Source organism: Pan troglodytes, chromosome 14, assembly GCF_028858775.2.
Source record: "Pan troglodytes isolate AG18354 chromosome 14, NHGRI_mPanTro3-v2.0_pri, whole genome shotgun sequence".
NCBI classification, from domain to species: Eukaryota; Metazoa; Chordata; class Mammalia; order Primates; family Hominidae; genus Pan; species Pan troglodytes.
In genome coordinates, this window is record NC_072412.2 from 36445913 (window position 1) to 36473645 (window position 27733).

The 27733-nt window shown below is 36.9% G+C and overlaps 1 long non-coding RNA gene across 2 annotated transcripts in view; it reads left to right on the plus strand.

The window, feature by feature from the left end:
- The window catches only part of LOC134808122 (uncharacterized), a 204946-nt gene extending 183553 nt beyond the window's left edge, over positions 1-21393 (plus strand). For both annotated transcript variants that reach the window (XR_010150437.1, XR_010150438.1), the window contains exon 3: positions 18964-21393. This is a non-coding gene — a long non-coding RNA (uncharacterized LOC134808122). The remainder of the gene's footprint in view (positions 1-18963) is intronic.
- Positions 21394-27733: the final 6340 nt, after the last annotated feature.

Consider the following 27733-nt stretch of genomic DNA (forward strand, 5'->3'; position numbering starts at 1 on the left):
TAGGGATCTGTCTAACTTTTTTTTTTTTTTTTGAGACGGAGTCTAGCTTTGTCACCCAGGCTGGAGTGCAGTGGCTCTATCTTGGCTCACTGCAAGCTCCGTCTCCCAGGTTCATGCCATTCTCCTGCCTCAGATTCCTGAGTAGCTGGGACTACAGACACCTGCCACCATGCCTGGCTAATTTTTTGTGTTTTTAGTAGAGTAGGGGTTTCACCGTGTTAGCCAGGAGGTCTCCATCTCCTGACCTCGTAATCCACCCACCTCAGCCTCCCTGTGCTGGGATTACAGGCGTGAGCCACCGCACCCGGCCAGCTCTATCTGATTTTTAAACCAGCCTTCCTGGGCTTAGTCACAACCCACACACTTCTGAAAGGTGAAGTCAGGTGGACTTCCTGGGTCAAGTAGGGACTTGGAGACCTTTTCTGTCTTACAAGAGGTTTGTAAAATGCACCAGTCAGTGCTCCATAAAACGCACGGATCAGCGCTCTGTAGCTAGCATGAGGTTTGTAAAGTGGACCAATCAGCACCCTGTAAAATGGACCAATCAGCACCCTGTAAAATGGACCAATCAGCAGGAGGAGGGTGGGGACAAATAAGGGAATAAAAGCTGGCCACCCCAGCCAGCAGAGGCAACTTGCTCTGGTCTGGTACCACGCTGTGGAAGCTTTGTTCTTTCACTCTTTTCAATAAATCTTGCTGCTGCTCACTCTTTGGGTCTCTGCCACCTTTGAGAGCTGTAACACTCAGGGTGAAGGTCCGCGGCATCATTCTTCAAGTCAGCAAGAACAGGAACCCACTGCAAAAACTCCAGACACGTCTGAAGGAACAAACTCCGGACACACCACCTTTAAGAGCTGTAACACTCACCACGAAGGTCCGCAGCTTCATTCTTGAAGTCAGCGAGACCATGAACCCACCCGAAGGAACAAACTCTGGACACACTTTCAGGATGCCAGTGTTTCCAGGAGTTGCAGCAACCTATAGTGGCATCCTCCTTCTTTGGGCTTGTTTAGATTAGGTGAATTAGGTAACACACATGTATTAGATTTCAACTTGTTTCCACCTCTTATTTTATGTTTTTTAACTGCCAGTCTTCTTTTTTTAGAGTTGTCTTATTCCTTTGAGAATTTATTAATTCTCTGTTCTGTGTGGTGTCAGTAGGAAAAACATGTATGCTTAATCTACCATGTTTACATAGTTTGTCTCCTTTCTTTTTTAAAAATTTCTTCCATAAAGTTTTGGTCTCAGGGATGCATTTCATCTTTGAGTTTTGCAGTCTTTTAATACATCAGCCTGAAAATTAGTATGACTTCTCTTGTCAATAAGCTGGAAGTATGATTGTGATTGTCTTCTATTGCTATCACTATTTCAGTGTGTGTTTGTGGTATTTAATTTCATTGGTACTGGAGAAAAATGCTTTTGACACGTATTTGCCATTATGGCAAAAACTGTCAGCACAATAAGAATTTGACCGCTTGGCAAGTGGACTTGGATAACAACTAGTTCTCAGTGAGACCTTAATAATAATGGTCAAATAATAATAACTGTTGGATATAAATCGATTTGGCTGAAGAAAATGTTGTAAGGCTGTTTCCAAGCATAAAATACGAACTTTTATTTGTTAGGTTTAAGGAAATGTACAGCTAGAAATCTTAACTGTTCTCACCAAGATAAATCAATGGAATTATATATTAAACCACTCTAAAAGCTGCATATTGAGAGCCTTGATCAGATTTAGCACGGAAAAATGCTAATTCTGGTGTTACTTGCTTTCATTATTTATCTGCATTTCTCTATACAAGTTTCTGAATTACAAAGAGCAAGTTTAAAAAGTAATCAGCCCAACAAACCAACACAGACTTTGCAATTCATTTGGATTTGCATTCATAGTTGTAGGATCAGATTTTACCAAGTGAAGCAAACTCGGCCAATTAAAAATACATTAACGTTGTATTAGTAAATATGCCTTTTTTAGAATTCCTTTTGGGAAAGTTAGTAATTCTCCTCTTTTAACTCTAAAATTTGAATATACCACAGGTCTTGGTAACTGATGGCATATTCAGCTCAGCAGAACTAGATTTACGTAGGGGGTGCATAGTGTTCCAAACTTTGGCCGGTCAAAGGATAAAAGACAGCGAAGGAGTAGAAATAATAGAAAAGTTTACTCTGAATGGTAATACAGATTCTGTCTCCAGTCGTTCTTCTCTGGAGGAGGTACTTTCCTCTTCTTTTCTAGTCACATCTGGGTGGGCATTTGTACTCATTGCACCTCTCAGACTTCAGTGCTCAGAAGCACAATAGTTCATCAGATAGGTTATTATATTTGGCTCTGGGAAATTAGGCATGTGAATTTTGAACTACTCAGTCCAGTAAGTAAATATCACCCCAGATGATCAAGAATTTAGTCTTTTGTATGTTTGACTGTGGAACAAAATTCTGAATATAAAATAAGCCAAAAAGACCACAGAAAGTCAAAATTATACTCACCAAGTCCCAGTAATAAAGCTCACATTTTTCGTTAAAAAAGCTTTCATCCGGGGGTTATATCAATGAACTAGACATGATCTTAGTATGTTTGTTATATAGTGTTTCAGCCTCCTGTTCTCCTGTTGATAAATAACATGTAGGTGGCCCGAGGTAGTAGAAAACTTTTAGAGGTAGAAGTGATGTGATGGCTGACTGTTAGAGAAGGGAGGAAAATATCATGTCAATGAAGAGAAGAACTACTTATAGTATAGTAGTTTGGGGGCATTAAGTGAAAGAGTAAGCATATTTATATATCTAAACATTTGATGCATCTCCTTTTAGAACAGAACAATAATTTTTAATTAGGATGGCTAATTATTAGGACATTGCTGTGAATTAGCTACAGTTTTTAGGGCCGAAAGATTGTTGTTATTTACCTCCAGTCACCATCCCTTCCTCCATAGAGAAACTGCATACTGGACAAGCTGGGCCCTTTTTATGGCCTAGCCATAGCAGATTCTTTCATGCATTCATGGATTTGCTCATTCTGAATTCTTTGTTAGGAAGCTGGTCTCTTTATTTGGTGAATTCCTGTGCATCTTGTAGAGACCAGCACAAATGTAATTTCCTCTGAGATTGCTGCATCCTTACTCTCCTCTGGTGGAATGTATACATAATATTGAAACAAAAGTACACACACACACACGTATATTGTGTTGAATCAATGAAATTGCCTTTTATATCGGTCTTTATAAATTCAAGTGTCGGCAGTTTCATATAGTTCTTTGTCTTTTGGCCGTTATGATTCTGGAAAATAAGTGCAAACACTTCATGAACAAATTCATAAAATAAATCTATTTTTCTAATTTTTATGTGATATATTTCATTAATACCTACACCGTATGGAATTTTCAGAATCAAAACAGAAACGTGATTATCACTGTTGAATCAAAACAGAAATGTGATTGTCACTGGTAGACACTTTCTCAGATGACATAGGCCCTAGCTTGAAAACCCACCACTCGGAAGGCAAATATTGTTATAGATAAAAAGATCTAAAAAATCATATATTTAAATAAGACAATGAAAAAGAGAGAAGGGAAAAATACATAAATATGTATGTTTATACAAATGTTATTAATTTATAACAAGATTATTATAAATTAATAATTCCATTATACCATTTACCCCAATGCTTATTATTTAGGTTTGATTATTTAGGTTTCTGTTTCTCATACTGTGTTATTAATTCCTTAAGGCAAAGTGCTATATCCTATTCATTTTTGCAGGATCTTTCAATTAAAATGGTGAATTTCCAAAGTAGGAAAACGGTGTTGAGACATTGTATTGGTTATGATATTTAAATGGATATAACCTATGTGGGCAATATTTACCAAGAGATGTAAACATTTTCTTTACATCTAATCAAATAATCACACTTCTTGGATGTTAATCTAATAAAGTCATCTGAAATATGGAGAAAATGCAAATGCTTGAATGTGTTTATGGCGCTGTTCCTTAAAGCAGTGAAATACTGGAAGCAATATAAAGGGTTAATATTAGGACAATATTTAAGTAAATAACAATTTATCTATTTAATAATATGCTCTATAATGACAAAAATGATAGCTATGAATATTGTGAATTAACAGTGGAAAAATGCTAAGTAAAGAAAAAATAAGGTATGAAATATTACGATGTTTTAAAATGACACATATGCATATTTATAAAAGCCTGAGGGACATACATAGTTTTTGTTGTGTTCTTTGAGTTGGAGGCAACTGTTTGTTATAAAGTATTATTATTATTGTGTAAAACAATTTGAAATTATTTCTATAATTTAAAAATATGTAATGACAAAATGCCTAAAATTTGGGGCCCAAATTCGGTGAATTTATAACTAATGTCAATAAAATATTGTTCATTGCATTTCCATTATTATTCTTTACATGCTGTTTATGAATATATAATAGGAACTTGTCGACATGTTAATCCTCATGAATTTCTATATGGAATAATCTTGTTTTCAATACTGTTTAATGCATAAATATTTATTTAAAAAGACTTTTTAGTTCCTTTGTTTGAAAGTTCTTACACTATAAAACAATTTGCTTTCAATTTACTTTAACCCTTTCTTTATTAAAAGTTATTTGTAATTTCTCTCTTACCATACTGAAATAAAATTCACAGGTAGTATAATATGCCTAGACACATAATTTAACTATAATTATTATAATTATCTGGGCTTAATTTTAATATGAAGAGAAGCAGAATAAAACTAATTTTAATAAAGTAATATGCATTTTAATTGAAAATAAGCATAAGTAGGCAAAAAGATATAATGAAATATAAAATATTTCTGATGTTTAAAATAGTATGTTTAACATAAATGAGCTCACAAGCCAGCCTATTTGTGTAAGTTCAGGAAAAAGACGGAACAAAAGTATGAGGATACACTACAGTAAAACTAGTGTTACAATAAGTGATATATACTTATTTGTATATGATGAAGGAATGAGGGAAATGACCTTAGCTAATGTATTGATATTGTGCCAAAACTAATTACAAACTATAGACTAGAGTAAATGAGGAAGTGTGATACAAGCTGAAAATAATCTGGGCCTTAGGTGTAGTGTCAAAAGTATTCTTTATATTGTGACATAGAAAAGAGTAGTGACTTTCTTAGATGATTTCTCCTAATGTGAACTCCCATTTGGGCAGCATACATTTAGTAACTGGTACTTAAAAGATCATGGTGGACATATCCTTTGATAGGCAACTATAAATAGATGATGGATTGGAAAAGTAAGCATCGATACATAACAGGTTATTAGAAATAATGTGATAGACCTTTTGTATAGTAACAGATATGAAAACAATGGGCAACCCAACAAGATTTCTAATGGTCAATTTTGTAAACAAATTTTAAAACAGTATAAAAATATAGGGTGGCTATAACATTATATATTTTAAAATTGCATTTGTTAGTGAAATGCAGATTCCTGTATTTCATCTGCTTTGGTAATTTTATAGTGTTGGTCTTATGTCTGTTAAAAGCAATCTCAAACCTCCACTTTATACACATATGCAATTATTTCATTATTTTTCAGTGCCTGCATCCTAACATTGAAACAATTCCCATATAGATAATTTCATTAGGGTGTGATTGTATGTGCATATGTGTGCATATGTGCATGCCTGGGCAAACACCATCAGCATTTTCAGTATAAACATTCCCTGAAATCGTTAGTTAAAATTTGCATTAGGTAATGAATAATGCTGCTTTTGATTGGAAATATAAGAAACAGTTTTGTGAAATGCTCCATTCAACAACTAATCCTCAATAAAGCCTTACAATTTGATTTTGATGGATAATGTGAAGAAAGACCCAAAATGTGGAAATAAGGAAAATGCTTTTTGCAAAACTTTATTACAGTCCACAAAAAGTGAGGAAAATAGGGTTTTGCGTATTAATGCATAACTTTCCAAATTCTAAGGAAAATAATTCTAGTTGTTGTATCCGAGTCTTCTTTTAGGAAGATGCAGTTTATAATTTTGCAGATAATATACTACATGACAAGGTTTAGGAAAACCTAATTTTTCGAAGCTGAGATATAGCATTGCTAGATAAGTCCTTATGTTCCTAGAACAAGTGGCCTAGGCAGGGCTCATTGCAAAAAGATATTATTTGTATACACAGTCATCTTTCTGGTATCCTGAGGAATAGGTTCCAGGACTTCTACAGATATCAAACTCCCCAGATGATCAAGTCCCTTATATAAAATGGCATAGTATTTGCATACTGTGTAACCTACACAATCCTCCCCTGTAGTTTAAATCATCTCAAAATTACTTATGATACCTAGTACCATGTAAATACTAGGTAAGTAGTAGTTATACTGTATTGTGTTTAAGCTTGTATTTTTAAAATTTTTGTTTTTTTTATTATTTTTTTCAAAATACTTTTAATCTGTTGGTTGAATCTGCAGCTGTGGAACCAGTAGATACATGAGGTTACTGTATTTTTGCATATGATATAAGATAATAAACATGTATCATATAATTATTGCTATTATTATTATTGTTGGGAAAAATAGAATTATGAATGACAATTAGCCCGAGTCTCTAAACCTTCAATAGGGGTGAGATGTGGGGAGAAACTACAATGTGAACCAAAGCACTGGGTAGGGCTCAAAGGATAGAAAAAGTACTTAACCGAGAGGATTTCTGGATCCATCATTTATTTATAAAGCAATTCTTATGTTCTTTCTTTAGCTAAAAAATTTTCCAATCTTCATACATATTTCTACATGTATTATACAAATTATGGTATAATTATTGTATTGTTTGTAGGTAATATGAGGTATAGACTAAAAATAAGTAGTTAAAGCCTACTATTCTGTGCCAAAGCAGGACAAAAAGTAATTTTTAGTGAAAGGTGGGTAGGGGATTTTAACATAGTTCATATATCAGCAACTTTCTCTGCAGTGCGTAATTTCCTATAGGTCTGGACAAATTATGTAAGTTTATAAAACCCTAGGACTAGGGAAGTTGGTGGTGGGGAAGTGGCTGGCTGCAGTTCAAACAGCATTGAATGTTAGTCTTGCCAAATTTCCATAGCTTGTAACTAAGGAAAGTACAGACTACAATCTGATTGATACAAATTCCTGTTTCCTTCCATATAGCAAACACATGCTTTCCACAGCAGCATAGTAACATGATTCATAATTCCTTCAGGTATTAAGTGGAAAAACATCTGTTCGCTTGATTACATCTATAGATATACACAGATATTATAATGGCTAATTTGGAATAGGTCATTTACTTGTCAGTTATAGGTAATGTTAATATACATAAATTCTGTATATGTGAAGAGTTGTGATCTCAAAAAGATCTAGAGGCAAAATCGACTCTAATTTTTTTCTTTACATGTGTTGTACACGTGAGCAACTCAGCTCTGATTCAACGGCTTTTTCCTTTGCTTGTAAACGAGCTAATATGATAGGTTATAAATAGTGGATGCCAAACTTGCATTTTAAGTTTTTACTGAGCCAGGAGAGAACCATTAATATTATTAAATGATTGGCCAGTATCCTCAAGGAACTTTGAATTTTTAAATACGAAGGAAGGCTTGAGGGAGGAAGATTAACTAACATTTGTTAAACCTATGGATTTATTCAATTTACGGTTAGCTCTTAGCAAAATTGTAAGAGAAATTTGCCTCTAGGGAGATAATCTATTGGCTTTCTTCTCCCTTTATGATCTCCTTTCTCTGCCTCCACCCATTTCAACATATCAACTCCTTATTTCCTGGGTAGCTTCCATCACCAATCTCTGCACTAACAACCTACTCTCTTAGCAATAATCAAATCTGTAATATATTAATATTAACTATAGTCACCATGTTGTACAAAAGATCTCTTACATTTCTTCCTCCTGTCTAAAATTTTGTGCCCTTTGACCAACATCTCCCCAACTGCCTCTCCCCAGCCTCTGGTAACCATCCTTCTCCTCTGTTTATATAAGTTTGATTTTTTTAGAGTCCACACATAAGTGAGTAGATTTTAAGTATTCTAAATGCAAATAGATAAGTATATGAGGCAATTATTATGTTAATTAGCTTGATTTAGCCATTCCACAATGTATACATGTTTTAAAACATCATACCCCATAAAATATGCATACTCTTTATTTGTCAACTAAAAAATAAGTCTGCCCTCAGTCACACATTAAGATATGACACACTCGTATCATTCTAAACATATTTCTTGGTATAATAACCCCACATTAAAAAGATTGGCCAAAATTGTAAAGCTCTTTTGAGGACTTTTAATAGGAGGTATGGACTAAAAATAAGTAGGTAAAGCCTACAATTCTGAAAGAATGTTCAGGGAACCCGAGTCTTAAGTAACTTTTTAAAAGAAGGTTCTATGGTCAAATGTTTAGTAAAGGGTATTTATCCCTATACTGGGATTTCAGTATTCACTTTAGGACAGTTAAGACTCAGTTTTTGAAAAAAAATTCTTTAATTCTGTTTAACGTGGCATTTGGCAATTGTATTTGACTAGGAAAAGCAATTACGGTTGGCCCCCTGTATCTGTGAGTTATGCATTGACAGATTCAATTAACCACAGATCAAAAAATATTGGATAAAAAGTTGTGCCTGGGCTGGGTGCAGTGGCTCATGCCTGTAATCCCAGCACTTTGGGAAGCCAAGACAGGTGGATCACTTGAGGTCAGGAGTTTGAAACCAGCCTGGCCAACAGGATTGAAACCCCATCTCTACTAAAAATATGAAAATTAGCGGGGCATGGTAGTGGGTGCCTGTACTCCCAGCTACTTGGGAGGCTGAGGCAGGAGAATCGTTTGAACCCCTGGAAGGTGGAGGTTGCACTGAGCCGAGATTGTGCCATTGCACTCCAGCCTGGGCAACAGAGTGAGACTCCATCTCAAAAAAAGAAAAAAAAGTTGTGTCTATACTAAACATGTACAGACTTTTTTCTTGTCATTATTCCCTAAACAATGCAGTATAACAACTATTTACACAGCATTGACATTGTATTAGGTATTGTAAGTAATCAAGCAATGATTCAATGTATAGGGGAGGGTGTGCATGGGTTATATACAAATAACCACTTTATATCAGGGGGCTTGAGCACCCTTACATTTTGGTATCCATGGAGATCCTGGTAGCAGCTGTCCAAAGATATCAAGGAATGATTATTGATGGCAGCAGTAGCTCATCTGGAGCAGCCGCTGCCATGACGCCAGCTGCAATGGGGGAGATGCAGCTGGGGTTGCATGCTCCATGGAGCCTGGCAGTAGCCAGGAACAGGCAGAAGCCCTGCCCCCTTCCAACTTGGAGGGGCAGGAGCTCCACCTTCTTGGGTGGCAGCCACCCAGCCATGGCTGTAGATCCGGGCATCTCAGCACTCTTGGGGGCTCAGGAAGCCCCTCTTCCCCTGCAGGCTTGGAAGTGCCTGCTCCCGCTGCCTAGCCTTTCCCTGCTCCCAGCACCTGCTTCGATTTTGGAGCAAAGTTGTGGCCAAGCCTAGGCACTGTCACCAACCAGCTGAGTGTGCACACACCTGGGGCAGTGCTGACATGCCAGGCCCCTGCTGCCTCAATCCTCTCCAAACTTTGGGCACTGACGAGCATGGGAGGGAGGCCAAGGGAGACTAAGGGCAGCTTGGTGCAGGCCTGCAGCCACCCCTCAGCACAAACAGCCTGGGTGTCATGAGCACCATGGATGGCAGGTTAATGGCAGTAGGAGGCAGACAGGCTCCTGGGTGGAAAGGGATGGGTCCCAGTGAAACCCCACCTTCAGGCCATGGACGGCCTGAGGGCTGGGCACTGGGCTGCCAATTCTGTGGATCAGAGTGAGAACTTATAGTGCTTTTCTGGGCCCACCCATGGCCACCCATGGACCAATCAGCACACACTTGCTCCCCTCTAAAGCCCATAAAAACCCTAGACTCAGCCACACTCTGAGAGACAAAAAGACAACCTGCCTGCAGAGAGAAGCTAACCACTGTGTGTTTCCTGTCTGCTGAGAGCTGAACAGACAATGGATGCCCTGCCTGCAGAGAGAAGCTATCCACTGAAGGTCTCCTCTGAGCTGTTGTTGCTCAGTAAAGTACCCTTCACCTTGCTCACCCTCTACTTGTTGGCATACCTTATTCTTTCTGGACACAGGACAAGAACTGGGGACCTGTCAAATGGTAGGGCTGAAAGAACTGTAACCAGGGTTTTTATGGGCTGCAGAGGGGAGGAAGTATGTGCTGATTGGTCCATGGGCAGCCATGGGTGGGCCTGGAAAAAAGGCTGAAACATGCCCCTTGTTCACTATGTTGTGGGTGATGACCTAGGAGCTCCCTGAGCCAGGGCTGTGACACCCTCTTTGGGGCTCTGCAGTTCTTGCTGTCTCCAAGCTTCTGGGTGCCACCACATTCCCCACTGCCAGCCATGGAAGCTGCTTGCAGTATGCCTGGTCTAGCCACAGCCTCAAAGGGAGCTGGCACCCATGCTGGCACCTGGAGCTGCCCTCCCCACCACAGCTAGTGTCCCTGCCTGTGTGCAGTGGCTTGACCTCATGCTGGCTTGCTCACACAACCCTTGCCAGTCTGCACCTGGCTCAACCTTTGCAGGTGTGGGATCCAGGCCACTAGCGAGAGCTGAGCACAGCCTGCCAGGCAGAGTGGCGGAATGAGCCCAGGGGGTCCAAGCAAAACTCGGGCAAAGGAGCCATCGGCCACAGAGCTTTCCAGGGAAAAGCAACACCCTGAGGATCCTGTGACAGTATTATTTGTTTCTATATCACCTATTAATATTTATCAGAGTAAGTGTTTCATGAAAAGCTTTACTGAAAATGCTGCTTTAGGGGGCTTGTCCATTGCCTCTGAACTTACACCACACTAGTGGTTTGGCATTATGACATTCTTGGGACAGAGGACTGTGCCCAATGGTCTTTTCCACAAAGTACAGAGGAAATAAACTAAAATTATTTACTGATAAGATTTCTGTGACACTGATCATACTTTATACTTCGCATTATCTCGAGAAGATCTAAGGACTTTAGAATGAAAGATGGTTTTTAATCTTTTTGGATTAATTTAAGATGTGAGATGTTGTATTGTCTTATTACATGAGGCCCAATAAATATACATGAAATTTCCAAAGTTTGTTGCAGAAAGATTTTATTTTGCTGGACTTTAAATTCCTATTGTTTAATGCTCAAATAAGTACTATCTTCTTCCTTCTGCATTATTTTCATCATAGCATTTACTACCATCTAATATGTATTTTGCTTATTTATTTTGCTTATTGTTGCTTTTCCCTTCCTCCACTAGAATGTAATCTCTAAGATGAAAGTAACTTAAATTTTTTTTAAATTGATGTATCATAGATGCACATATCTTTGGGATACATATAATAGTTTAATGCATTCATGTGATTTGTAAAGGTCAAATCCATTTAATTGAGATATCTATCACTTTAAATATTTGTTTTTATGCTAGCAACATTTAAATTATTCTTTTCTAGCTATTTTGAATATACAGAGTAGATCATATTTTAATATAAAATAGAAGTATAACCAATTATTATAAACTATAGTCACCTTACAGATCTATCAAACACTAGATCTTATTTCTTCCATCAAACTGTACATTTGTACTTGTTAATGAACCACAAATGAATTCCCCCTTTACTTTATTGTTGTACCTCCAGACTCCAGAATAGTGCTCAGCACATGAAAAGTATTCAAAATGCTGTATTTGTTAAATAAATGAAGTAGGCCCTAAAGTGAATATATATTAATATTTAGCAGTTTCATCGGCATATAGATAATAGATATATCCATGAAAATAGATGAACTCATCAAAAGAGGCTATGTAAAATGAGATTCTAAAAATTCTTGAGTTGAAACAATGAGCCTCACCAACATGTATAGGGAGGCAGGGGAAGACAAACCCCGGTGGGCACTGAGAAGGAGAAAGCGGGAGTCAATGGGAGAACCAAGAGAGAATAGTGTCTTAGAGATAATTGGAGAAGAAACCGCAGAGAGGAAAAATTTGCTAAGACTTCAGAAAGATTGGATATGATAAACATCTCTCCTCTGTAAAGGCCCACTTTTAATTATCATGCTATCTTTTGTAGGAGGTATTCTATACCTGATTTTATATAATTTGTACCAGGGAAATTTTTTAGTAGCTTTTACACCATGGTAGTTATAGAGAACTTTTAATGCTCATCTTATGCTGTATTTATTTATTTATTTAACGTGCCTTTGATTTGGAAAAAAACAACATGTAATCAGATTAACCTTTGGAAGTGACTTTGGAAGTGAAAGAGTTAATTTTTTAGCATCCTGTGTAGCTCTAGGGGAAGTGTGCAGAGTAAATGAAAAATGGAGCAGTAGTCCCAACTCTGTATAATCTCAAATCATGTGATATTCTCCTGGGGCTGATTCTAATCAAGTTTGCTGTATGAAAGGTCATTTCCATTGCCCTGTGAGGCAGATCCTAAATAGAATTATGACAGACATTAGCTTTTAATAATGCAATAGGAGTTGAATTCTCTTGACCATAGGCAGATGTCAAACCTCTTTGTGGTGGCTTTTATGCCCATTTATATGTAATTTGTAATATATTGGTGAATTGGTATAGTATGAATGTGCTATGGATATTTTTTCTTTCTAGCTAAGTCTGTTTATACATCCAGAGCTCCCTAGTTGTTGGAATAATGACAATGAAATTATTTATACTTGACATTATATTTAGATTCAGAGTGTGGTGGCCTTTTAAGTTTAATAAGGAGGATTCTAGGAATATATGTATTTCTGGTGATTTGTAAAAATATTAAATCACCATCTCTATAACCAATAGCAGTATGCATGTTTGGGAAGCTGACTTCTACTATTCTCTTAATGATTGAATTCAGTGAAGTTTTCATTTACTACTTTGTACTTCAGAATTATACATGAGAAAGAAAAGGTAAGAGTTTATGTGTATATTCTTTAACATCAACAGTTGTGGTCCCATTTACTATGTTTCTGTAGTGTATACATGTGCTACAGCAATTATAATGATTAATATTGATTGATAAGTGATTATTGTATTAGCCTATTTTAAAAAACATACCAGAATGGCATAAAAATCTAAGTTACCAACTACTGTTATACTTTTTAAAGAGTGGGCCACACTTTAATTCTAAAAAAAGAAAATGCTTTTGCCTAAAATAGGTGTTTTTATTAATAGTGAATATATTAATATGAAATTTGACACAATCAGCATCTTGATGTAGTGGAAAGAAAATTAGACTCTCAATTAGGAATCTTGGGTTCCAGCCCTACTTCTATCACTATGTGTTTGCCCTTTGATGATCTCTGGGCCTCTGTTTCCTTGTATGATTCCTTTCTTATCCCACTCTGTCTTTAGTATCTTATGATTATGAGTTATATTGATGAATGAAAAAAAACCCATGTACAAATTTGGATTATGTCCACATTTGGAAAATCTATTGAAATTGCATCAGGTTTTTAAGTACGATAAGATGAATGAGGGATTTTATTTTTCTTTTAATGCCAGAATCCTCATAGAATAAGAGATGTTCAAATCCTATGGTAGAGAGTGTTGTAAATTTTGTTCTATCAACAGCCCAATTCTCCTGACGTGTTTTATTTTTGCTGTTGAGGGGTCTTTGAAGTTTCTTGGAAGAAGCTCTCAGTGTTCGATGGAGAGACAAACCAGGATAGTCAAAGTTAATATGAGGAACGCGGCACATGAGCTTGAGGTTGCTGATGCTATTTGTCGTTTCTTGCCAAGGATGGGTGCAGCTTTAGTTGCTGGGAGTGGGAGCCTGGCGTTATCTTTTCACTAAAGCATTAAGCCTGGGCTAAAGAATTGCTGTCATCTTAGTTAGTACCTCACTTTGCATTCTTTAAAATATGAACTGTCATTTTCTTAACTTTTTTTGCAATAATTTTTTATGTTGGTGATCTGTGTTGAAAAACATCGGGGAAAATAAGAATAATCTGAACTCTAGGTCTCTGCTACAGTTGTAAATTTCTAGTTGTGTGTTTGACATGCTTTTTAAACTTAATTGGAAAGCAGAGCAGGAGAAAATATGCTTTAAAAACACTTGCAGTTCTTGATGTATGAGCCAGAAATGGGAACGGCTAGGAATAGGTTTGTTTGATGTGCAAAATTCCATTTAACATTACATAACCCACCCCCCAACAGCCCCATCCAACTCTTTGATGTGGGATATCAGGAGTCTCCTAAGTGTTTTCTGTTGAAATAGATAAGACAATCACAGGCTCTGGGCTGAAGTTCTTAGGGTATTATGTGTGTGGGTATAATCGTACCTTTTCATCTGAAACTTTTAGAGAACACTTTCCAGATGTGGTCTTTATTCATTTTGGACATTAAAAATATTGTGTCTTGAATATACCCAGAGCTTGTGAGAACAGGCTTGGAGAAGAAAAGAGAACTGCTGAGTAAGATTATATTGAAGGAACTCACAGTCTAATTTTGAGGAGACATTAACACAAATAAAGCAAAGAGAGTACTCTACAAGATGTTGTTAGATTATGGACTAAAGGAATTCTGAAATACAGTAATTCACTTAGGTCTCTATTACAATGTTTTTAAAAATTTATCTCTATTCTTGGAAAATAAAATATTCCATTTGGGAATTTTTTCAAATAATGGAAACGTACCACCTTGATATTTTTATGACATATAATCTCTTCCTGAATAAAAATCTTTTACTTTTATCATGTGATATATCAGGATCACATTATGGACATTACATTACAGATTCTTTGAGCTAGAAATAAATTTAGAAATGGTCTTGTCTAATCTTTTCATTAGATGGTTGCAGAAACTGAGCCTAGAGACTGTCCCAAGGGAGAACAGGGACTAGAATCTAAGCTTTGCTGACTGTTGGGATTTTATTGTGTTATCATATTGTGCTTTGGATATTATCTTCTGGATCTCTGATGTATGTAGGGCTATTTTTTTTTCACTGTGGTAAATGGTCCTAGGCTGTTACATTTTTATAATTTTTCTCTTTGTTATTTATGGTTTTCTCTACGTTTTTCTCCACTGTCAGCCTTACAGCAGTTTCTAGCACTGCCAAGGTACCTGGCTTAAACTGGGAAATGGGTTCTAATCGCTCCTCCCAAAAATTCAATAAGTACCGTGGAGAAAAGGGAAATGCTTATTTCATGGGTTTTGAGAAGACAAGCATGTGGTTTCCTGTCTTCCCTTCTTTTCCATAGTTTATCTTCATCCTGGTTGATTTCAATAGTTCTGATGATGATGGATCCAAATGCTGGATTCCCAGTTCTTTGAGGGCCTCATTTCCCTTGTTATTTACCTCTACTCCACTTCAGTCACTCATTTTTGTGACCATTCCCTTGGCCTTGTCATTACTCAGACACTTTACCACTGAAATTTTAAATTAAGACATTCTTTCTCATTTAGTGTCTTTCACTGCATCAGTGCTAAAATAAAGGACAGGTCTGGCATGGTGACTTATGCCTGTAATCTTAGCACTTTGGGAGGCCAAGGCAAGAGGAGCATTTGAGGCCAGGAGTTCAAGATCTGCCTGGGCAGCACAGTAAGTTCCCCGACTCTACAAAAAATAAATAAATAAATAAATAAATAAATAAATAAATAAATAAGCAAAGTGTAGTGGTGCATGCCTGTAGTCCTAGCTACTCAGAGGCTGAGGATTGTTCCATTGTATTCCAGCCTCAGTGACAGAGTGAGACCTTGTCTCCATTAAAATTAAATAAATAAAGAGACACCTAGGTCCTTGAACTGATTTATATTTATTCTTCTGTCTCCTCCTGTGTCTGTTTTCTTTCCTGACCAGCTTGTAGTTCATACTCAATCACTTTTATCACTCTCTTGGCATTATTCTTAACTCCTTTCAACCCATTTTAAAATTTCTTAGTCTGTGATCAGCAACTTATGCAAAATGTCTCCATTAAGTTTATACCAGAAAGCTGTTGGAAAGCTGAATAGCTTTGAGATGGGTGCCACCGTAAATTCAGTTTCCTATCTCTTATGGTATTTTAATACTGTCCAGAATTTCCTCTACCTTTGCCTGGAACAACTCTTTCTCCTATTCTCCACAACTTACAAAGCTCTTTGTTTTTTCAAACATGTTTTTCTCTTACTTTTGCTGTCACTCTCATTGGGCGTTCTTACCCCGCAAAAAAAGAAACCACCAGGTGAGAGCACCTCAACCTCCTGCCACCAACCCTAAAATACAGCAGCCTTTGAATCTTTTGTTTCCTTTTTGTTAAAGGGTAGATTGTGAGCTAGGGACCAATTTTATTTTACTTTTTCCATATGAATAATTAGTTGTCCCAAGGCCATGTATTGATTAAGTAATTTCCTCACAGGATTTTTTGAAAAGTTATTACCGTATTTTTTTCCTTTTATGCTTGCTCTGTTCATGAACTCTGTATCTGGTTAATAAGTCGATTTCTCTTTCATTTGTAAATTATCACATAGTTTAATGACTACAGCTTTTTTGTAGATCTTGATATCTGAAGGGCAATTCCTTCTACACATTCTTTTCTTCAAAATGATTTTATCTATTATTGGGGCTCTCTTCTATATGAATTTAGAACCATGTTTTTAAGTTACGTTTAAAAAGTCTTTTGGGGATTTTAATTGGAATAGCACTGAATTTATACATTAACTTGAGTGAGAACAGAAATCTTTATAACACTGAGTCTTCCAATCCATGAATATGGCATATCCCTTCATTTAATTATTCTTTTATCTCCTCTAATAATGCTTTATATTTTTCTCTATGAAAGTGTTTTCAATATTTTTAGAATTTTCTCTGAGTATCTTATAATTTTTGAGGCTATTTTGAATAAGAATTTTTCTACTAGAGTAATCTTTCAAATCACTCAATGATCTTTGAGCATTATTTGCTCAAAGCAAGAGAGCTGCCTAAAATCTTTTAAGATATTTTCATTACCCTTGGTATTAACATTTAGACTCTGACAGGAGATGTATATTTCTTACTAGCCTCATCATTCTCTTTAAATTCCAGCCAGGTAGAACTTGTGTTAACCTTGATTTATTTTTCCCCTTAGCTCCTCATGTCTATTGAATTCATGGATAAGTGCTGTTAACTCCAAAACTCTATATCCAAAATGCAACCACTTTTGTCATCTCCAGTGCTTATATTCTAGACTGAGCCAGCATTCTCTCTATCGTGGCTGACTATAGTAGACTCTGATTGATTTCCTTGCTTCCTTTGTCAGCTCTCCACAATGCATTTTCTACATAATAGTCAGAGTGATCTTTGAAAAATGTAAATCAGACTACTTACTTCCTCTGCCTAAAGCCGTCTGGTGGCAAATAAAATAAAAACCTCTTATTCTTTTTTTTTTGGAGACGGAGTCTCGCTCTGTGGCCCAGGCGGGAGTGCAGTGGCGCAATCTCGGCTCACTGCAAGCTCCGCCTCCCGGGTTCATGCCATTCTCCTGCCTCAGCCTCCCAAGTAGCTGGGACTACAGGCGCCCGCCATCACGCCCGGCTAATTTTTTTGTATTTTTAGTAGAGACGGGGTTTCACCGTGTTAGCCAGGATGGTCTCGATCTCCTGACCTCGTGATCCGCCCGCCTCGGCCTCCCAAAGTGCTGGGATTACAAGCGTGAGCCACCGCGCCCGGCCAAAAACCTCTTATTCTAAGAAAGCCATATAGGACTTGATTTCTGCCTAGATGCCCACTTTATTGCAGGCCACTCTTCTCCTTGGACAGTATATTGCAGCCACTTTGGTCCATTCTTTGTTTCTCAAACACATCAGGGCCTTGCAGTTTTTACTGTTTCCTCTGCCTTAAATGTATTTTGCCTAACCAAAATGTAAACAGTAATAGAGCAGAGGCTTTGTTTCTCTTTTTCATGGCTCTATTCCCAGCCACCTAATGGTTCAATAAATATTTGTTGAATAAATGTCTGAATGCATTTTCTTTTGTTTCCTCAGATGCACTGGGCTCTTGTCTTTAGTTCATCTCATATGTTTCTCTTTGCCTGAAACAACATCTTTCTTTGTTTCTCTCTCACAACCTTTCCCACCTTTGCCCAGAAATATTAGTTTGCTTTCAACCTTTGGACAGCTTTCCCTGATCCCTATCCTGTCATCTTCCTTATGGACTTATGGAGTGTTGGGGACAAGGGTTTCTGATATGTATCCTGTATACTATGTACCTCTGCTTTTTTTTTTGTGTGTGTGTGTGACAGAGTCTCACGCTGGTGTGCAGTGGCGTGATCTTGGCTCACTGCAACCTCCACCTCCTGAGTTCAAGCAATTCTCGTGCCTCAGCCTCCAGAGTAGCTGGGATTACAAGCATGTACCACCATACCTGGCTAATTTTTGTATTTTTACAGGTTTTCACCATGTTGGCCAGGCTAGTCTTGAACTCCTGACCTCAAGTGATCCACTCGCTTCGGCTTCCCAAAGTGTTGAAATTACAGGCATGAGCCACCACGCCCGGCCTACATCTGCTTTTATATCATTATATTTTCTACTAGACTATAAATCCCTTGGGGGCAGGGGTTATTTTCCCCACTGTGTTTGCAATGTCTAGCACTTTCCCTTGCTCATGGTATAATTACTCAACAAATGTCTGATGAATCGACAAAAGAGTGAATGAATGACTAAATCTGTTTTAAATTCCCAAAGCACCCATTCAATTTCATTTATCTCTCTTATCTATGTCCTAGAATACTGGTAGTATCTGAAAAATAAACTCTAGAGATCAAATTAATATAGTTCATTTGTGGTTCCTTTTATCCAAGAACCCCAGAGAAATTTAGAAATATTATTTGAACAAAGTCTATTTTTCTGGCTTTGTAGTGTATCCCTAATGAAGGTGGATAAAAGTTGTTGACAGGAAAAAAGGAATATTTTCAGGGTACTAACATACTAATCTCTACCATTATTATTATTGTTTTCTTAGACCACACATCAACCCTTTAAATGCCTCAAGAACATCCTGATCCAGGAGCAAGAAAACACTTTGGACCAGCAAGCAAATTTGTTGGAGTAAACGTTCTGCAATTTGGGATCTGCAAATCTCTGAATTTGGTGTCTTTTCTCTATTATCTGGAGGTTTTCTCTGGTTTTATCCTGGCTTCATTCCTTGTCTCTCTGGCTTCCTGGTTTATTCTGTCTTGGTTCTCTGAATATTTGTACTTGCTCATTTGTTGAGCTGCATTTTGGACCTGGGTGCAAGCCTTCTTTTGCAGGTTACCTTCCCTTTCTGACACTCAAGCACTGGACCCAGCCATTGCCATTTTCCAGTTCCTCAGGGAGCAACATATTTTCTAAAACAAAAAAGCAAAGTATTTAAAAACCTATATTTACAGAAATATGGCATCTTTATTTTTACATGACTGGTTAGAAGTTATAGTTTTAAAAATCTAAGTAGTAAATACTGCCTACTTAAAAGTAGTTCTACATTAGAAATCCTGTTTATCTTGGAGATTTTAAAAATTAAATATTTTAAAATTACTATACCATAGACCAAATTTTAGCAATTAAATAAGGATTATCAAAAAGGATGATTTAACCATCAGAAAGATACTAAAATCACACATAACTGTGTGAGAAAAAAAATCATCTTCAAGCTATGTATTAAATTAAAGCAAAATTTAATTTCAATGATGACAATGATGATGATGATAATGATGGTGATGATAAACTAATCTGGCATCTATTAATACAATGCTAAGTTTAGTTTAACTAATGTTCTGCTTACTTGACATTCTCAAATATGGCATGATGAGGTTATTTTTCACTTTGGCTTCAGCTAAAATGATTCTTTCCAGTTTTCAGGAGAAAACATTTGCCAGGAAACAGATTCTACTCTCCAACTTCTGATGAGTTACTATGATCAGTGAGCCAATTTTTCTTTAGCCTAGGTAATATTTTACCAGTAATATTTTAAAAAGCATAAAATATGATGAAAGTTACCTTTCCTCCACAACCATACCTAATAAATTCACCTCATGTTATATACCAGTTTGGCTTAAGAATAGTTTCAAAACAAGCGTTGCACTTTAAAAATTGCCTAGAGATCTAATTTGTAGTGGTATCTAATTTTCAGCTAGGGTGAGGTGAAGCATCAGAGCAGATACAGTTTACCTTGCCACAAAATATTGCTCAGTAAGAAGTAATTATCAATATTATTATTAATTACCATAATTCATTTCTCTCAGGGGATTTTCTTCCCATTGACTATAGGTAAGTGAAAAGCCCAGAACAATTAGTAATTGGAGATAAAAATCTTTCAAAACTGCATATGGTTGAAACACTGCAACAATTCTATGAGTCAGGGATTGGAAGGGAGGGAGAACAGAAATTTTCATTTGAATTTTTTTTTTTTTTTGCAGAGGCTAAGGGGAAAGAATAACTATTTCAAGAAATGAAATTGGGTAGCCTAGAGGTTTTTTTTTGAAATGTAGAAAACCCCAGAATTCTGGAGAGCCATTGACCCAGTTCTTCCCTTTCTACTGCCCCTATTTGTCTGTGATTGAGACAATTCTGGGAGTATTTAACTTTATCTTCCTTTGTTTCTACTCTGAATCCTGTTGCCTACTGGTTCTGAGGAGCATTGCTTTATGGATTATTGTCTCTGTTTTATACATCTTAAATATATTTGTTTTTATAACTTCTTTGTCCCAGGCATACTTCTTTGTCCCAGGCATATAACTTCTTATGTCATAGGCATACTCAAAGTGTTCCCTTCCAAAAACCAAAACTTATCACAAAATCCCACTCTGTTTCTCCTGCCCTTGTTACCTTCAACCTAGTTATATATCCCTTTCCTTCATTTCTTCAGGTCCATATGCCTTTTATTTGCTTTTATTATCTTATTGAATTACCTAGGAATTCCAGTACAATGTTGAATAAAAGTAGGATGAGAGGAGACATCCTTGCCTCATTCCTAATCATAGCAATAAAGTATCTAATTTTTCACCGTAAGTTTAATATTAGCTGTAGGTTTTTCATAAATATTCACCATTAAGTTGAGGAAATTCTCCAGTATTCCTGGTTTGGTGAGAGTTTTTATCATAAGCAGGTTTTGGATTGTCAAAATACTTTTTCTGCATCAGTTGATAAAAAAGTGTTATCTTTCATTAGCCTGTTGATGTAATGGATAAGACTGATATTCTAATGTTGAACCAGGCTTTCATATGTGAAATAAAATCCACTTGGTTATGATGTGTAGTTCTTTTTATGCATTGATTCTATTTGCTAATATTTTGTTGAAACTTTTTGTATCTGTGTTCATAAGAGATACTAGTCTGTAGTTTATCTTTCTTTTCGAAAAAATAGTTTTATTTTTTAATTATTGATTTAATTAATGAATAAAAAATTATACATGTGTATGGTGTATGACATGTTTTGAAACTTGTATACACTGTGGAATGACAAAATCAAACCAATTAACACATGCATTGTCTCATATGCTTGTGTTTTTGTGGTAGAGACCACTTAAAATCTACTCTCTTAGCAATTTTCAAGTATATAATATATTGTTATTAATTAGAGTAGACATGATACACAATAGATTTCTTGAACTTATTCTTCCTCTGTAACTGAAATTCTCTATCTTTTGGCAAACATTTCCCCTAACCCCTCCGGCTCCAGCCCCTGACAACTACCAACCAACTCTCTGGTTTCTGTGTATTTGATTACATTAGATACCTAGTATAAGTGGGGTCATACAGTATTTGTCCTTCTGTGATTGGCTTATTTTGCTTAATGTCCTCAAGGTTCATCCATGTTGTCACATATAACAGGTTTCCCTTCTTATTTAAGGCTAAATAACATTCCATCATGTGTAAATGCCACATTTTCCTTATCTATTCATCCACTGTTGGAAATTTAGGTTGTTTCTATATCTTGGATTGCAAATAACATTCCAGTGAACATGAAGTGCAAATATCTCTTTGCGATTCTGATTTAAATATTTTTTGGATAAGTACCCAAAATGGGATAACTAGATCATGTTTTTTAAAAATAGTTTTTACATTTTAAATTGTAGTCATTTTGAGGAACCTTCATATTGTTCTCCATAGTGGCTGCACCATTTTACATTTCCACCAACCGAGCAGAGGGGTTCTAATTTCTCCAATTCTTGCTAACACTTAAAATTATTATATACAGTATATTTTTAATAGCAAAACATTCTACCAGATGTCAGATAATATCTCATTGTGGTTTTGATTTGCATTTCCCTTATGATTAGTGATTTTGAACATATTTACTTAGGTATGTTGGCCATTTATTTTTCTTCTCTTGAGAAAATGTATATTCACATACTTTGCCACTTTCTAATTGGATTTTTTTTTTTTTTGCTATTGTGTTCTAGATCTCTTTCACTTTATAAAAATGATTTCTCTGGTCAGGGAATGCTTTTTTATTATTTCTTTCAACACTTTCTATCTCGTTTTAATCCACTATAATCATGTGCAATTAACACTTTAATGACTTTCCCCTCTAGTTGGAATAAAATCTAAATTCCTTATTATGACCAAGAATGCCCTAGTAATCTGGCCTCCACCCAAATCTCCAGCCTCTATCTGTTTCCTCCACTCCATCCACACTGACTATCTGTTCTTCTGGTCTCTCACATCATCACTGTATGCTCACTGGGGCAGTTCATGGCACGCGCATTCTCTAGCTCAGTGCTTCTCAACTTTTGGAACTCATGCTTCCTCCTCGTGAATGTAGAAGGTGCAAGCCCTACTTTGTGCTCCCATTTTCTAATATTTTTCCAAGAGGCCAAGAAGATTTCACTTTAATTTCTACAGTTATTATTATCAAAATCAAAGTGTTTCATTTATCTTCCAATTATAAGGTTATATTCTTTTTTTTTTTTTTTTTTTTTTTTTTTTTTTTTTTTTTTGAGACGGAGTCTCTCTCTGTCACCCAGGCTGGACTGCAGTGGCGCAATCTCGGCGCACTGCAAGCTCCGCCTCCCGGGTTCACGCCATTCTCCTGCCTCAGCCTCCTGAGTAGCTGGGACTACAGGCGCTCGCCACCACGCCAGGCTAATTTTTTGTATTTTTAGTAGAGACGGGGTTTCACCGTGTTAGCCAGGATGGTCTCTATTTCCTGACCTCGTGATCCGCCTGCCGGCGTGAGCCACCGCGCTCGGCCTATAAAATTATGTTCTGATATATGTCTCTTTGCGGTTAAGGTGTGGATTAGTGGGAAAAGGCCAACACACAATAGCTACTTTAAATATCTAGTATAGAGTGGCATGCCTGTAATCCCAGGACTTTGAGAGGCCGAGGTGGGCTGATCACCTGAGGTCAGGAGTTCGAGACCAGCCTGGCCAACATGGTGAAACCCTGTCTCTACTAAAAATACAAAAAATTAGCCGGGCCTGGTGGAAGGCGCCTGTAATCCCACCTGCTAGGGAGGCTGAGGCAGGAGACTGGCTTAAATCCAGGGGGCAGAGGTTTCAGTGAGCCAAGATGGTGCCACTGCACTCCAGCCTGGGCAACAAGAGCAAAACTCCATCTCAAAAACAAAAACAAAAACAAAAAACAAACCCCAAAAAACAAATATCCAGTATATCTCAGTCCAAAACAGAATTTAACAGAAATGAAATGGCTGCATTCAGCAGGAGCAAACAGCAAAATCTCTTGGTTTTTGGTTTCTAGCTGGTGCCAGTCTTCAAGATGGTAACATCCTGCTACCGTTGAGAAAGAAGTACAATTTTTGCACTGCCACTGCTTGACTTTACCTTACAAAACAAATCTAACTTACATGGTTGTTGCCTAGATACAAATATTTGTTTCCTGCCTATAATACAAACAAAAAATTAATTTTAACTTTATTTACCAATGTGTCAAAGGACTTGATTAGATTCAAAAGATACCCAAGAACTGATTTATAGCAACTTGTCAGCACATAATTATTTTAAAAGGGTAACTATGTAGTGGAGGGTGGGTATTTGGTATGTTTTGGAAATATTTATAATTGTTTCCTTATCAAAGTCATTGAATGACATGAAAAAGGACTTCCACAAGTTTCCTGGATATACAACTTACGCAACTAATTAAAGATCTAAAAATTTAACTATTTTTGGAATTGAATTAGACGATTTCATTTGGTAAATGGGTTTTAGAAAAGATAGAAAAAACAAGGATGGCATTTATTTATTATTCCTGCTGTCTGTAATTTTCAGGAATATAAAGGGCACATACATTTACAGAGTATAAAGTGGATGACTTTTATGTTCTAAAAGACAGATAGAGGCATGAAAACACCAATAAGAATGTAATGGGATTCATTTGACTTTCATTTTGCATGGCTGCACATGTCTAGAATTCAGTGTGGTGTCTTTAAAATAGTAAGAACTCCCTTCTCTATGAAAGTATAAATAAATACACACATATTAACCAAAAAATATTTGAATGTATATTTTAATTATATAAAAATATTTGTTGATGTGTTTTTTGATTGTTAATGAGAAATAATTCAGAAGAATTGAGAAAATAGATGGACTTACTGTTAAGTAAATCAATAGAATTGCTAAAAAGTTTCGAATTTTATACTTTAAAATGCCCAAATAATCATAAAAATTAAAAATAGTTGCTTTTTTTGAAATTTACTTTTTATTATTGCCTATCACAAGTATCTATCCCCCACATTCATTTGAAATAAAGTTAAATTCGTTAATGTCATAGAGGCTAGCAGGACTGGATTAATGAAATGTTTGTTTATATTAGATAATATTTGGGTTGTTTATGAATAGAAGTATTAGAGAAGTAATTTTTTTTTCAAATCTGGTTTTCATTCTTTACAAATTTTTATCTCTTTGAAATTGAAGATAAAAATATCACAGCACAGAATATTTTTGATGATTAAATAAAAACTGAGGGATATATAATTGTAAATGGAGTTACATTAAGGATTCAACAAACATTCATTGAGTCACTTACTTTTTGTTGGGGATACTGCAGAGAAAAAGATGATAAGGTTTGTGATCTTATGGAGTTTGTACTATCCCAGCGCAACCCAGACAATGAAATGTAAACAATACAGTTCATTTGAAATTGTACTGATTGCTGTGAAGAATTATCTGTAACTGGATGATAATAGAGAGGGTGCTGTTTTAGTAGTATGGTGGAGGAGGGCCTTTCTCCATTATATCTGAGCTGAGAATTAATGACAACAGTCAGCCCTACTATGATTTGGGGTCTGTGCTTCATAAGTGTAAAGGTCCTACCTGGTAGTTTAGTGATAAAAAGAGACGTTAGAACCCAATAAATAGTAGAGAAGAAAGATTATGATTATTTATACCTCTGATTAGGTATAATTAAGACATCATAAGCTGATTTTAGGGTGTAGTAAGTACCGGAACACAGGTAAAATACAGGGTGTAGTAAGTACCTGAACAAAAGTATCCAGTAACTTACTGCATTTACATGACATTTAAAATGGTAACAACCTATTTCCCTTTTCAGATGTGTTACCTGGACTTTAATGGTTGCAATGGACTGAATGTTTGTCTCCCTTCAAAATTCATATGTTGAAATCCATTCCCCAATGTGATGGTGTTTGGCGGTGGGCATTTTGGAGTTAATTAAGTCATGGGGTGGAACCCTCATGAATAGGATGAGTGCCCTTATGAGAAGAGGCCAGAGAGTTAGTTCACATGGGAACACAGTTAGAAGTTGGCCCATCTGCAACCTAGTCAAGAGTCCTTAGTAGAACCTGATCATGCTGGTCCTCTGCTCTTGAGCTTTCAGCCTCCAGAACTGCATTTCTGTGGTTTGTAAGTCACCCAGTTTATGGTACTTTGCTCTAGCAGCCCAAACTAAGACAACTGAACTTTATTAACTCATCCATATATTAATTTTCAAATGGTGTATTTTAAAATTTCCAATTTATTAGTCTTGGAAGACATAGCCATAATAAACATGAGAGGTAAGTACATTAGTTTTGGAAGGAGGTGGGCTTAGAGAACCATGATTTAGTAAGCATATTTAAAAAATGTAAATTTGATAATGTCATCTCTGTGCTAAAACTTTCCAGCAGTTGCCATTACTTTAGGATAATGTCCCCCATTTTTAACATGGCTTCTAAGTCACTGCATGATCTGGCCCTTGCTCATGTTTCCCCAACCCCTGCACCCCCACACTGAAGTGCACTCTCACCTCCTTGCTATGCTTCTGATTCAGGACTTAGCACACATGCTGGTCCACCTGCCTGCAGCACTTTCTCTGGCTGCCCTTGGGAGTCTGTCGCCTCAATAAGCCCTTCTAACTCTAGCTTATCCTTTAAAGTTCCAGGTTATGTCACTTTCTCAGGAAGTTCCTCCTTGATCCCCTGACCTAGCTTTAGTTTCTCTGTGAAATGCTCTTATGGCAGTCTTTCTTTACCTTTTCTGTATCATTTTTATTGTTTATTTTTCTTGCTATGTTATAACACAAAATGGGCCAGGGCTGGGTCTGCCCTGTTCTCTGTGATTTTCCAAGAGATTCAACAGTAGGGACTATGCTAGCAATTTGTACATATTTTATTTAATCTTTATTTCAATGGCATTAGCTAATTAATATTTCCATTTTATAAATGAAGAAACTGAGAGTCTGAAAGCCAGGAATTCGGAGCTATGAATAAAAGGTCCAGGTTGGTTTGGATACATGCTTGTCACTGCTTACTAATAGGTTAAAATAGAAGGGTAGGATATAAAGATAAATGGAGATTAAATAAATTTGCAGAGAAGTTAAAAGTGATTTCAAAAGAGCCTGGGGTTAAATCAGAGGCTTGAGGACAGTGGTAAAGGTTTGGGAGGGCATCTAGAGGAGCAGAGAAAAGAAGCTGACAAAGGATAAATAGAATTGTCTAGCAGTTTCAAAGGCCTCATTTGTGTTAGCAACTGTAACTTTGAAATGGTACCAACCAGGACAGCTGGGTGACTTTCTCCAGGAAGGCTCGGCTGTGTATGGGCAAGGGCAGCCAGAGCTTGATGCTGGTAAGACCCAGAGCTGGAAACAGGTGAGTCAGCTCAGTGAGAGTGAGCTGTTAGGGGGATTGGAGGTACTGGAGAAAATAGTTAAAAAAGAAAGCCATCAGATCCAAGTTAGATAAGGAAAGGAGTAAGAATACAGGGATGGATTGGGAAAGTGTACATCAGGTTGAAGATATACTGAACTTGAAAAATTGTTAATAGCCCCAAGCACGTCACTGCTTTTGTCAAAACACTTTAAATAGCTCCCCAAATTCAAAAGGACTATAATATCCTTATTTTCAACTTGGAAAATAGATCTACCCTACCTGTTTGGCCTCTCCTCTTCAGTCCTGTTTTTCATTATTGAGCCTGGGCTTCCCAGGTACTTTCCCACATCTGCACCTTTATTCCTGCCAGCCTGTTCTCCAGGGTTGATTTCCACTGTCTCAGCAGCTGTTTCCTCATTGCAGTTTAACTCATGGAAACACTAGTATGGAGTGGCTGAGAAGGGAGCAGTCTGACACCAACAGGGTAGGCCAGAAAGTAAAAGGTCAGGCCGGGCGCGGTGGCTCACATCTGTAATCCCAGCACTTTGGGAGGCTGAGGCGGACGGATCACAAGGTCAGGAGTTCGAGACCAGCCTGGCCAATATGGTGAAACCCATCTGTACTAAAAATACTAAAATTAGCCGGGAGTGGTGGCAGGTGCCTATAGTCCCAGCTACTCAGGAGGCTTAGGCAGGAGAACCGCTTGA